This window comes from Macaca thibetana, chromosome 20 (genome assembly GCF_024542745.1).
Source record: "Macaca thibetana thibetana isolate TM-01 chromosome 20, ASM2454274v1, whole genome shotgun sequence".
NCBI classification, from domain to species: domain Eukaryota; kingdom Metazoa; phylum Chordata; class Mammalia; order Primates; family Cercopithecidae; genus Macaca; species Macaca thibetana.
Genome location: NC_065597.1, coordinates 56,759,317 through 56,772,138, shown reverse-complemented (window position 1 = coordinate 56,772,138; position 12,822 = coordinate 56,759,317).

The following is a 12,822-nucleotide window of genomic DNA, read 5'->3' as shown; positions in this document are numbered from 1 at the left end:
CTGGAATTCCTAGTTGCTATGGTGAATCTTCATTTGCTTGTACATTTAAGGAAACATCCCAGTTTATTACAAGTTATTTAGAAGAACTTGGCTATGGTGTCTGTTTGCAGTTAATATTGGGCAAGATAGAAAATGGCTTCACTCTAAGTGTTCTAATCAGTGACAACAGATGTTCATGGGAGGCAGAATTTTTTGTGAATCAGTGTTTTGATAATAACGTTAAACACAAATTCTAAGGTAGAAAGAGAAACTGTAGTTTGGACCATATGTGCTTTTGATGAGAGATTTTGGGTAAATGGATGACAGAGCTTTCTACGGTAGTTCAAAAATTGGAGCGGGCTACCCTGAGGTCACTGGGGTTGTCTCCTGCTTCCCCGCTAGCTCTGGGGATAAGAAGATATCTTAGGAGCTGGAATTATAAGGGACTTAGCTTTCCACTTAATAAAATCAAAATATAAAGGGGGAAAAACTATTTCTTCTTGTAAATACATCCTCTCTGCTATAGTTCTTCTTCCTTTGGAGGATCCAGTAGTGTGCTGAAGCTAGCTCCCACTGGCCCATGAGAACAGATTGTTACATATTCAGGAATTTTGGAAACGGTTGTTAAACTGTCGGTAGCTCAAAATTAGCCATAGTGGGATCATTCACATCACTGATGACTTGAAACATTACAAACCAGAGTTTGTTTGCTTTCCTGAGAGCCGGTTTACCTGTTTACCATTCATTATAAGGACTGCAGTTAATGTTTGTGTTTTTGCCCGTCCAACATACATTTCTTAGCCTCTTCTGGTAACGGCAAATTTCCTTTGGGGAAATACTGGCATTTAACTCAGGCCATGGTTTGAAGGGCCATATTCCCTAGGTCCAAGAGTGAGCATATGACCTGGGCTTGGCCAATCAGAGCATTCCATCTCCCTGACCACAGTGATTGGCTCATAGGTTGTCATGTGACACATATAAATCAATTAGAGCTAATTAAGCAGCTTTTGTGGTACTCCAGGAAAGATCTTGCCCATGTGAAGGAGAGAGGTTGTAAGAGCTTAGAAGTGCACTGGACAGCAAACAGTCTGAAGAAATGGACTCATGCCAGGTCCAATGAGGTAGGTTGAGCACCTGCAAGCTATGCCTGAAGACAAATATCTCTGAACTTTGAAATTGCTGAGCAAGTAAGCGTGACCCTGCCCTCATCTCTGATTGGCTTAAGCATGTTTGTATTGGGTTTTCTGTCCCTTGTAAGTTACAAGTTATAGCTGAGATAGTCCCAACTGTTACAAGATTCTTCAAGTTTTGTATTATAGATTAAATTCCAAGCAAACCATGCAAGAAAATCTAATAGAGAGCTTGGTAGAGTTGAGAGGAAAAAGAGCTTCTGAAGTCTACAATTCTACCTAAGCTTAATGAAACATACCATGGTTTTCTTTTTTAGCCCCCTTCTCCACACCTACACAAACACCAATATTTGTTCAAATACCAGTTTTAGCATTTTTTTTTAAGCTGTGTGAACTTGGGAAATTCCTAAACCTCTCTGAACCTCATCTCCTTCATCTGAAAAGCAAATATATTAATGTCTGACTCTTATGGCTGATATGAAAATAAAAGGATATAATTCCTAAAAATGCACAGTTTTTTGTACAGAGTAGATAATGTATTATTATAACTACTGGTTAAATAAATGGGTATGGGGTAGTCTAGGACCTTATATTACACATCTTATAATGGAGTTTCTATGGAGAAATGCTTTTCAATTTCCAAGACTCTGAATTCCTCAGGCTCCAAACCTAGGGGAGCAGAGGAATTCCTGGGTTGAACCACTGAAAATTAGGAACTTGAGGTGAGGGGAATGTTTTGGAGATGGAAAAATCATAAATCTCCTCTTGACCCATCCCTGAGGATGTGTCCTATGCCATTTTGTTCTCCCCTGTATCCTCCGTGTCTGTAGCATACAGGGCTCTGGAACTGCTTATCAAATAAACACCTCCCCCCTCATTTTATTGCCGTGGAAACAGAACTAAGAGAAGATTAAATTCTGTGCTATAGTGCCTTCATCTTACAGTGTATGAAGAGGAGACAGACAATAAACATCGTCTTAAAACCCAGCACCGGAATTTCTTTAGGGGAAATAACCACCGTTGGTGAACTCAAAGGTTTAGACAAATGTCCAATACTCATATAATGTGAGCCACACAGAAATTTTTGAATTTTCTAGTAGCCATATGAAAAAAAGAAAAAAACAAGTGAAATTATTTTAATAATTTAACTCAATAAACCTAAGATACATTAAAATTATTAATGAGACATCTTACATTATTTTTTTCACACTAAGTCTTCAAGATCCAGTGTGTATTTACGGCTGACCTCAATAAAGAGTAACCACATTTCAAGTGCTCAGTAGCTCCATGTGGCTGGAGGCTGCCATATTAGTCTAGCAAAGGAGACTCCGAAGATTGGCTAAGGTGCTTTGCAGGAAATAAGAGGGAGAGTGGCAGGAACATCAAAACGCAAATGTTCCAGCTCTAGGAATCTCCAAGCACTGTAGGAAAGTCAAACAATCCCCAGCCCTCCACCCCTGCGATGTTTATGAGAGTGATTCTTTAGTTTGAAAACAGAAGAAGAGCTTGAATTTTGTATTGGGCACAATGTGGTCACAGGTGCCTGCAAATAAGTTTCTCTGTTGCCCTGGACTTCACAGAGTCTTTGGGAGGACTTTGGATAGGAGTGGAAGTCATTGAAAATGATGGCTCAGTGCAGTCTTCTTGTGATCTCACAGCTGATAATGGGATCTCACAAATCACATGTAATAGTAAAGGTAAAGGTAAACAGGGTATTGGAAGAACAAGGGAGAATTCCTGAACTGTGATGTTCAGGAATTATCAAGGCCAAGTCTTGATGAGAGAAGGGTATGGGAGGTGGGTCTTCCAGAGGAGGGAACAATGTGTGTGAAGGTTCAGAGGCCAGGGAGAACAGGGGCACCCCAGAAATTGCAAGGACTTCCCTCTGTGGGAATGTGACTATGAGGGGGTGGTGGCCAGATGGGAAGCCAGAAGGGAAGATGGCAAAGCAGATCTGAAGGGTCTGGAGGGTCACGGTAAAGAACTTGAATTCTCTCCTAAGACTATGGAGGAGAATTTACGTTTCAAACATCACTCGGGCTGTGGGAATGGTCAGAGGGGCCAGAGGTAGAGGACAAGTAGAGGTCTGTCAGAGGTATTGAAGTCATGTAGTGGAGAGGTGATGGTGGCTGGTCTACTGTAGAAGTAATTAGGTAAGAAGGTGCTGGAGATGTTTTAGAGGGGAAATGGAGAAAATTTGGCTGCTGGGCATGTGTGTGCCTGGATGGGCTAGTGTATGGGGTATGGAATGGAGGGGCATTAAAGACAGGCAGGAGCCCAGCATAATTTCCCTATTTGTAGAATGGACAACTGCATAGACAATGCTGCCATTTAGGGAGTACAGCAAATGTTCGACTTGCAGGGATCTCTGAGGGATGCTGAAAATGAAGGCATTTTTCCAAGCCCCTACGTGAAGACACCCAGATTCTGAGGGAAAGAATAACTGAAATCAAATTCCTCCCAGAAATTTTGAAGAGGTCCTTGGGTTGCAGAGTTGGGAAAATTGTATTTCTTCTCTTGGCCTCAAATTTTTTTTCCATTTGCAAAATGAAATAGTAATTCTTACTTTTATAAGGGTGCTGACAATAAAATGCGATGATAGATGCAAAGACATTTTGCAAGTAAGGCATTCAATTATCGTTATTGTGATGCTTATCGGAATGGGTTTGGAAAATTCTCATCATTGTTATCGAAAATCAAGCTCGAGGCCCTGGGCTAGTGGGTTATGTAATTATTCCAAAACTCTTTGCACCAGAAACAAAAAATCCTGAGTCCTGGAAGCTTATGGCAGTCCTAGGTACATTCAACCCATTCATTCATACATTTGTTCATTCACTCAGTTGTTCAACATTTATTGAGCACCTACTATGTGCCAGGCATTGTGTTTGATGCTGGCAGACTACAGAAACAAAATCTATTTTCTGTTAACAAGAAGTAGGAAGGACATGTCCCTGAATAACTCCAATCACATATATTTTATTACATTTAAAATTGTTTGTAAAGACAAGGTCTCACTCTGTCACCTAGGCTAGAGTGCTGTGATGCAGTCATGGCTCACTGCAGCCTAGAACTCCGGTGCTCAAACAATCCTCCCACCTCAGCCTCCCAAGTAGCTGGGACTACAGGCATGTGCCACCATGCTGGCTATTTTTTAAATTAATTTTAACCTAATTTATTTTTTTTTAGAGACAGGATGTCACTGTGTTAATCCCAGTCCAATGCCAATAGTGGGTGGCTTAAAATAATAACACCCGCTAAGGAATAGGAACACCCACGTGGGAATGTTTCCTATGTGCAAGGTACTGTGCTGACTGGGAATATATTATTTTAGTCAATTCTCCTGATACTAAAAAGGTTAATATTATCTCTAGAAGCAGAGAAACAGAAAATATATGCATACACACACACATACAAACAATTGATTGAGCACTTATGACATGCCAAGTACTTTACATGAATTACATCATTTAATCTTCACAACAACTCAAGGAAGTTGGCACTATTATCATCTCTCTACTGTGGTTGGGAGCCCTGATGTTCAGAGAGGTTAAGTAACTTGCCTGAGGTCACACAGAGAGATATACAAATGAAGTGCACAGAGAGTTCAGAAGCGAGTCATTCAATGATTGACCTGGAAGGGTAGGGGAAAGCTTCCAAAACCACAGAAGTGAATGTGCCTCTGGTGGTTGCTAGTAAGAGAAAAATGAAATATCTATATCAAGTGTGTGACTTTCCATGTTCCTCCCTCTGTATCTAGTTTGTATCTATTTATGTCCTAATTTCCACTTTTAACAAGTGTGTGACCCTGGGCAGGACTGACCTGGAGTCAGTTTCAAAGGGTTGGAGTAAATGTTGGGGTAAATGTTTCAAAGTCCTTGTGTCTTTCCATGTTCCTCCCTCTGTATCTAGTTTGTATCTATTTATGTCCTAATTTCTACTTTTAACAAGGAACAAATAATATTGGATTAGGGCCCACCCTAATGAACTCGTTTTAACTTAATTACTCTTTTTTTTTTGAAACAGGGTCTCACTCTGTTACCTAGGTTGGAGTACAGTGGCACTATCTTGGCTCACTGCAGATTTGACCTCCCAGGTTCAGGCTATCCTCCCACCTCAGCCTCCTGAGTTGGGACCACAGGTGCATCACCATGCCTGGCTATTTTATTATTATTATTATTTGTTGTAGAGATGGGGTTTCCCTGTGTTGTCCAGGCTGGTCTTGAACTCCTGGGCTCAAGCGATCTTCCTGCCTCGGCTTCCCAATACGCTGGGATTACAGGAGTAAGCCACCATGCCCAGCCTAATTATCTCTTTAAAGGGCTATCCCTAAATACAGTTGCATTTTGAGGTACTTGGAATTAAGGCTTCAACATATAGATTTCGGGGAGACACAATTCAGTCTGTGACAGTATTTCTTCACTACGTTACACAGCGAAGTTTATGATCTGTCTCTTTATAAGGGTAGCACTGTATGATTATTTCACTGTGGATTTAATATAGATATGTAGATTTTTTTCTTTAGAATCAATACAGTTGTCAACACACATATTTCAAAGTCCAGACTTTGGTCTTTCCCCAGCGTCTGAAAATGGCAGCATTCTCCTTTCCCCACATGCAGAAACCCAAGAACTCTCCTGTTCCCCAGTGGCTTCCAGAGTACCCCGGGGCAGCCGTAGTCCTCTCCTAACAAAATGGAACTGTCAGTGTTTCATGCACAGAGCCAGTTCTCTGTTGTGAAAGTGAGAAAGTTATTTAATTTCATCAACACTCCATTCTCTCCTTGGTAAAATGGGCTTAATAATATTTATGATTATTATATTAATCATATAAATACGATTATTATGAGGAATAGCTGAGATCAAGCCTAGCAGGCCTTATCCCAATGCCTGGAACACACAGCAAGCACTCAGAAATGGTGGATATTATTATGGGCTGGACCTCATAGGTTCACACCCCATGTGATATCCTTTATGGCAGTTTTAAAGCTAAAAGCATTCACGTGGAATATCTGACTCCAAATCTCTGGAGCGGCCAAGTCCATTTTATGAGTGGGAATTTGGAATTGGATTTCCCAGAAGCTGACTGTAATGCTAGCTGCTGTAACAAACAAACCCCTGAATCCATCCAGTAGCTTCACACTACAAAAGCTTGTTTCTTGCTTATGTAATGGTTCGATGTGGGTGTTCCTGGTCATTGGGGTAGTTGTTCACAGGATGAGTACAAGACCCAGATTCTTTCCAGTCTTTGGCCTTTCTCTCTTCTCTGGGGCCTTGGAATTTTCTTCATCTATCCAGAGGGAGAAAACATGGAGAAGTAGTGAGGGAGGTCTTCATGGGCAAGGCATAGAAGCAGCTTGTATCAAAATATGGAATGTCTAATTATTATTAGGCAAATAATAATAATAATGCCTATTAGTCAACAAGTGGATAAAGAAAACGTGGTATATATATACATACATGCATATAGATAGATAGATAGATAATGGAATACTATTCAGCCATATAAAGGAATAAAATAATAGCATTCACAGCAACCTGGATGGAATTGGAGGACCATTATTCTAAGCGAAGTAACTCAGAAATGAAAAACCAAACATTGTATTTTCTCACTCATAAGTGGGAGCTAAGCTATGAGGATGCAAAGGCATAAGAATGATACAGTGGACTTTGGGGACCCAGGGGGGAAAGGGTGGGAGGGGCTGAGGGATAAAGGGATAAAGGACTAGACATTGGGTATAGTGTACACTGCTCCGGTGATGGGTGCACCAAAATCTCAGAAATCACCAATAAAGAGCTTATTCATGTAACCAAACACCAACTGTTCCCCGAAAATCTATTGAAATAATAATAAAAATAAATAAATAATAAATTCTGAATAATAAGGCAAAATAAGAGAGAAGTGGCTTGCATCACCTCTCTCCACATCCATTGCCTGGATTTCACTTACGTGGGCACATACAACCGCAAGGGAGGCTGGGAAATGTGGTCCAACCATGTGCCCAAGGAGAGGGAACAGGTTGAGTAAGCAACAAGCCAGTATCTGCCTCATTGATCACGTCAATGGGTTTTCAAATTTGGTCAAGAAGCCCTGAAAAAATCTACCATTCCTCTTCTGATTGGTTTGGAAAGAAGATCTGGAGAAAGAGAAATTTTAGGAACTTCTATAAAGAATGGAAATAATCTTGTTGAGAACCTAATACATGCGGAGGCTGCCTGATTCTCTACTTCTGTTATCTTGTTTAATCTTCATAGCAACTACACGACAGCAGTCTTATTATTTCCATGGAGCAAACCTTGAGTATCTAGGCACCATTTATTGAAGGCCTACTGTGTGCTGGAAACCTTGCTTTACCTGTGTGATCTCGTTTTGGCCTCACAAAACCCTGCCATATAGGTATCACCTTGCACCATTTTGCAGCAAGGAAATTGAGGCCCAGATGTGTAAAGTAACTTACCCAAGGACACACGGTTAGTATGTGGCTGAACAAGGTCTTGGGATTGACCTTGGATTGGCCCTAAAGTACTAGTTCTTTCCGCTGGGGTTTGGGAAGAAGTCCTAAGCTAGGATTCCTTTAAACACAGAATTAATTTCATCTCAAATTCCCCCATCTCCTGTCTGCCCTCTACTGAAGTGAGGACCTCTCTGCAGCAGACAGTAATTTCCAGTGGCCAGGGAGGGATGGAATGGTTGAGATCTTTCTCTACAAGCCTCTGCTTCTCCATTCATGCTTTTTCCTAACTCAACTTCTGCTACATGCCAAGCAGTGACTAAGCCATTGACTCACTTCTTTTATGGGCCTGAGCAGTCCAGCTCAGATGAAATGCGCAGCTCTTGGAAGTCAGCCACCCACTGGCATCTGGACCTGATGCTCAGCGTACACCTTTGAGCGTTTGAGGTACAGACGTTGAGAAGCTCCGCTTTGGAGTGATTTTCCATGCCTGACACAATTGGTGCTTGCTGGTGCCCTTTGCAGGCCATTGTATTGGCAAATGTCCTCATTTCAAACCTCTGTTTAGTCTCTAAACAGATACTTTAGGTAACAGATTCTTAGGCTGTTTTGGGTTTTATTTTTTTTGCAGTATTTATTCAGCCTGAATATTACTAATTCTAATAATAATGCAAATACAGCAATAGCTAATGTTTATTAAGTAGTTACTAAGTGTCAGGCTTGTATATACTTGTACTAGTCATTCTCACATTTATCTGCACAGCAGCTCTCTGAGTTGGTACTAATGTTATCCACATTTTAAAGAGGAGGAGGCTGAGTGTCAGAGAATGTAAATAATGTGTCCAAGGTTATTCAGTTCCACAGTCCACTCTTAATTAAAAGACCTAAACTGAAGGACATTTGGAGTTTTAATGATGTTCTTTTATTGTCTGCTTCTTGAAAGACAATTCATGGGGAAACAGTCAGGGAGCCTTGGAGATGAGGTTGACTTGAATGCTACGAATAGTTACCAGATATATTTGTCATCAACGCCTGCATAACAAATTATCCCCAAACTTTGCAGCTTAAAACAATAAGCATTTATTATTTGGCAGTTTCTGTGGGTTGGGAAACTGGAATCCTTTAGCTGGTGATTCTGGCTTAAGGTCACTTAAGACCTTAAGACTCCAAAGCTTTCTAGTTGTGTGACTTTCATGCCTGGGGCTGCAGTCCACTGAAGGCTTGAGTGGGGAAGATCTGCTTCCATGCTCACTTACGTGCTTGTTGGTGGGCTCAGTTCCGCACGGCTATTGACTGGAGGCCCCAGTTCTTTACCATGTGGGCCTCTCCGTAGGGTGCCCAGGTGTCCTAACGCTGGGCGCTGGACACCCCCAGAGTGAGTGATCCAAGAGAGAGAGCAAGCCCAAGACCAAAGCCACAAGTGTCTTTTATAACCCAATCCCAGTGTAACTTGCCATCACTTCTGCCAAATTCTATTGGTTACCCGGACCAACCCTAGCACAATATGAGAGAGGACTATAGAACGATGTGAATATGAGAAGGCAGAGCTCACTGGGGGCCACCCAGAAGCAACTCTTATCTGGATCCCATCCCCTCTCCTTAGGGACTTGACTCTGTCAATTACTCTTTTCAACCCCAACCGTCTGGGAATGTCGTGGTCATTTTGCACCCCAGTGCAGAGGATGTGATAGTGCTTTGGGAATGGCCTTTATCCTGGACAGCACATCCTGAAGCTTCCCTTTGTGGAGGCCCTGAGTTTAGAGGCAGGGAGATCAGGCAGGATAATGGTCTAGGAATGTGGTGATCCCATTTTACAGAATAAAGACATGCTCACTCAGCAGGGTCCCCAGAGTTGGAGGGGAGGAGGACCGAGAATTTCAGAGATTTCCTTTTAAACAAGACGCAAACGGGGCTTTCGTCTCCTCTTTTTGTGCCCCTGGGCAGAAAGCTGCACCTCCAATGAGAAATGAGTTCTGCCAGGTGGAGGGAAGCACTCCTTGGTTCTTTATTGAATCCAATCATTTACATCTCATTGAACCCAATCAAATTAGCCACTTATCACATTAAAATGGCAAAAGAGCGATTGTGTCAAGCAGTGCTAATTCAATAGGAAAGAAGAGCTGACTGGGAGCACTATGTCATAGGATTCTGACACCCATTTTCAAGAGGTGGAGGTCTGATGTCCTCCTCTGCCCGTGATGGTCACAATGACCCTCCTTAGACAGCTTTGCTGGAAGGCATTGCCAAGGAAGGGAAAACGGGAGTCCCGGGCCCTGCAGAGGCTTAGGGTGGGAAGGGGAGGACAAAGGGAAGGGTAGCACGGCAGCCTGGGGTAGAACTGTGATTTCAAGATACAGTGATGTTTAAAGGCTTGAGATTTGGAGTCAGGGAGACTCCAGAGCTTTCCACCTGTGTGACTTTGGGCAAGTTTCCTTGTCCTATCTGATTCTTACTTTTCTCAGCCACGAAATGAAAGAGGGTGATATTTGCCACAGCACGGCTACATGGTTGGTATTCCAGAGAAAGCCTTTCCTTTTTCTTTTTCTTTTCTTTCTTTTTCTTTTTTCTTTTTTTTTTTTTTCTTCTGAGACAGAGTCCCGCTCTGTAGCCCAGGCTGGAGTGCAATGGTGCAGTCTCCACTCACTGCAACTTCCTCCTCCCAGGTTCAAGCGATTCTCCTGCCTTAGCCTGTAGGTGGAATTACAGGCGTCCACCACCACGCCCAGTTAATTTTTGTATTTTTAGTAGGACGGGGTTTCTCCATGTTGGCCAGGCTGGTCTCAAACTCCTGACCTCAGGTGATCCACCCACCTCGGCCTCCCAAGATGTTGGGATTACAGGCGTGAGCCACTGCACCCGGCCCTTTTTCTAATCCCTTTTTAATCTTTTCATTACATCCAGGAACAAGGTTCCATTTCATACGAGGCTGTTTGTAACACTTGTTTAATACTTGCAAATGCTCTCTGATCCTTTTGTGGGTGCCAGGGTGTTAAGGTTGGATAAGCTGGAATTATCCAGGCTTGCACTTGAGTCCCTCTTGCCTTTCTTACTATCTGTGTGATCTTGGATAACATCGCCCCACACTCTGAATATCAGTTTCCTCATATGTAAAATGGGAATAATAATGATACCCTCTCATTGGTTTGTCACTGAGCATAAATGAGTTCATGAATCTGAAATGCTTAGGAGAGGGCCTGGCTCATAGCAAACAATACATGCTAGTTCATATGATTAGGACTCATTTCAGCCTCTTCTCTGCCATCTTCTCTTCCACACCCTCATGCCCTCCACACTGCAGCCATTAGAACAATGTTCCCATCCTGACTGTGCCACGCTTTCCCTTGCCTCGGGGCCTGTGCGCACTTTCCTTCTGACTGGCAGGTTCTTCTCTCAGACTCTTTCCTGATTGATCCTGCTTATCTTCCAGGCCTCAGCTGATGTAGTTTTTCTTCCAGGAAGTCTGCACTGACTTATATTCCCCTTCCCTGTGGTTCTTCTCTATTAGGATGTTTTGGAATCTGTTTCTCCTCTCTCCTGGAAAGCCTAAGAGCTTCACGAGGGGCAGAGTTCCGTCCCTAATCTGTCTTGTTTATTCTTGTCCCCCCCCCCCCGCACCTAGTACAGACTCTGACACTTGCTGATGGCTGCCTGGGAGCTCAGCAGGGGCCTGATATCATTCTATGCATTTTACATATATGGAGTCATTTAATCCTCCCAGCTGAAGCCGTCCTCACAGGGTTAACAAGAATTCTGGACAGAAGCATAGTCGTAATTAAGCATTAATCAGGCTGCAGTCTGCCTCACTTCCTTGTAACTGAAAGTCACATAGCACTGGAAACTGAGCATTGCATTCCCATTGCTCCTACAGATAAGATTTCTGACATTAGAATCGTAGGCTTTTGTTTAAGGATTGCTTACGATGTTTTTCACATCTCAATTTCCAGGGAAACAGCTGACACTAAGCAGTATGAAGACCCCCACAGAGAAACAGAGCAGTTTCTTCATCTCCCAGCCCTGTGACTTCACTGTGCCCTCTTTGAATAATTCAGTGATCTCCACTCTTTGGCCCACTTCAAAATCCTTACAAACCCTAACCCCAAACACACAGGGAGATGGATTTGAGACTTCCTCCCACCTCCTTGTTTGGTAGCCCTACGATTAAACCTCCTTCTCTGTTGCAACCCGGTGGCTCTGTGAATTGACTTGCCATGCGCATTGGGTAATGGACCTATTACGATTCCAAAACTTACTAAGTTTTGTTTTATTTTTAATGGCTTTATTGAAATATAATTGAGATACAGTACAACTGTTTTTTTTGTTTGTTTTGAGACGAAATCTCGCTCTGTCGCCAGGCTGGAGTACAGTGGCGTGATCTCAGCTCACTGCATCCTCTGCCTCCCAGGTTCAAGCAATTCTCCTGCCTCAGCCTACAGAGTAGCTGGGACTACAGGTGCCCGCCACCACGCCCAGCTAATCTTTGTATTTTTAGTAGAGACGGGGTTTCACCATGTTGGCCAGGATGGTCTCGATCTCTTGACCTCGTGATCCACCCACCTTGGCCTCCCAGAGTGCTTGGATTACAGGTGTGAGCCACCACACTCAGCCACAGTAAACTATTTTTAAGTGTACAATTTTAAGTGTAGAATGTGGTAAATTTTAACATGTATACATCTATAAAAACAAAACTATGATCAAGATAATGAACATATCCATCAACTAAACATCCCTTGTGCCCTTTTGTAATCCTTCCATCTCATCCCTCCATGCCAACCTCCTCCTCAGGCAACTACTGGTATGCTTTCTACCACTATAGATATGTTTGCATTTTCCAAAATTGCATGTAAGGGGAATCATACAATATCTACTTTTTCCTGAGATTTCACACAGCATAATTACTTTGAGATTCATCTGTTTTCTTGCTTATGTTAGTGTTCTTTCCTTTTTATTTCTGAGTAGTATCAGTTGCATGGATATACTACCATTTGTTTATTCATTTACTTATTGATGGACATTTGGTTGCTGTTGATGGACGTTTGGTTGTTTCCAATAGGTAAGTTGATAAACAAATGGTAGTATATCCATACAACAGATACTACACAGAAAACTGCTATGGATACCGATTTTATTTTTATCCCATTTTACAGATGAGGAAATTGAGGCAGTGAGTATATCAATTGCTTAAGGCCAAAAAGCTACTAAATGACAGAGTTCTATGTCGATCAAGATTCCGTAGTTTCAGAGTCCAAGCAATATTTTCCGTCCTCT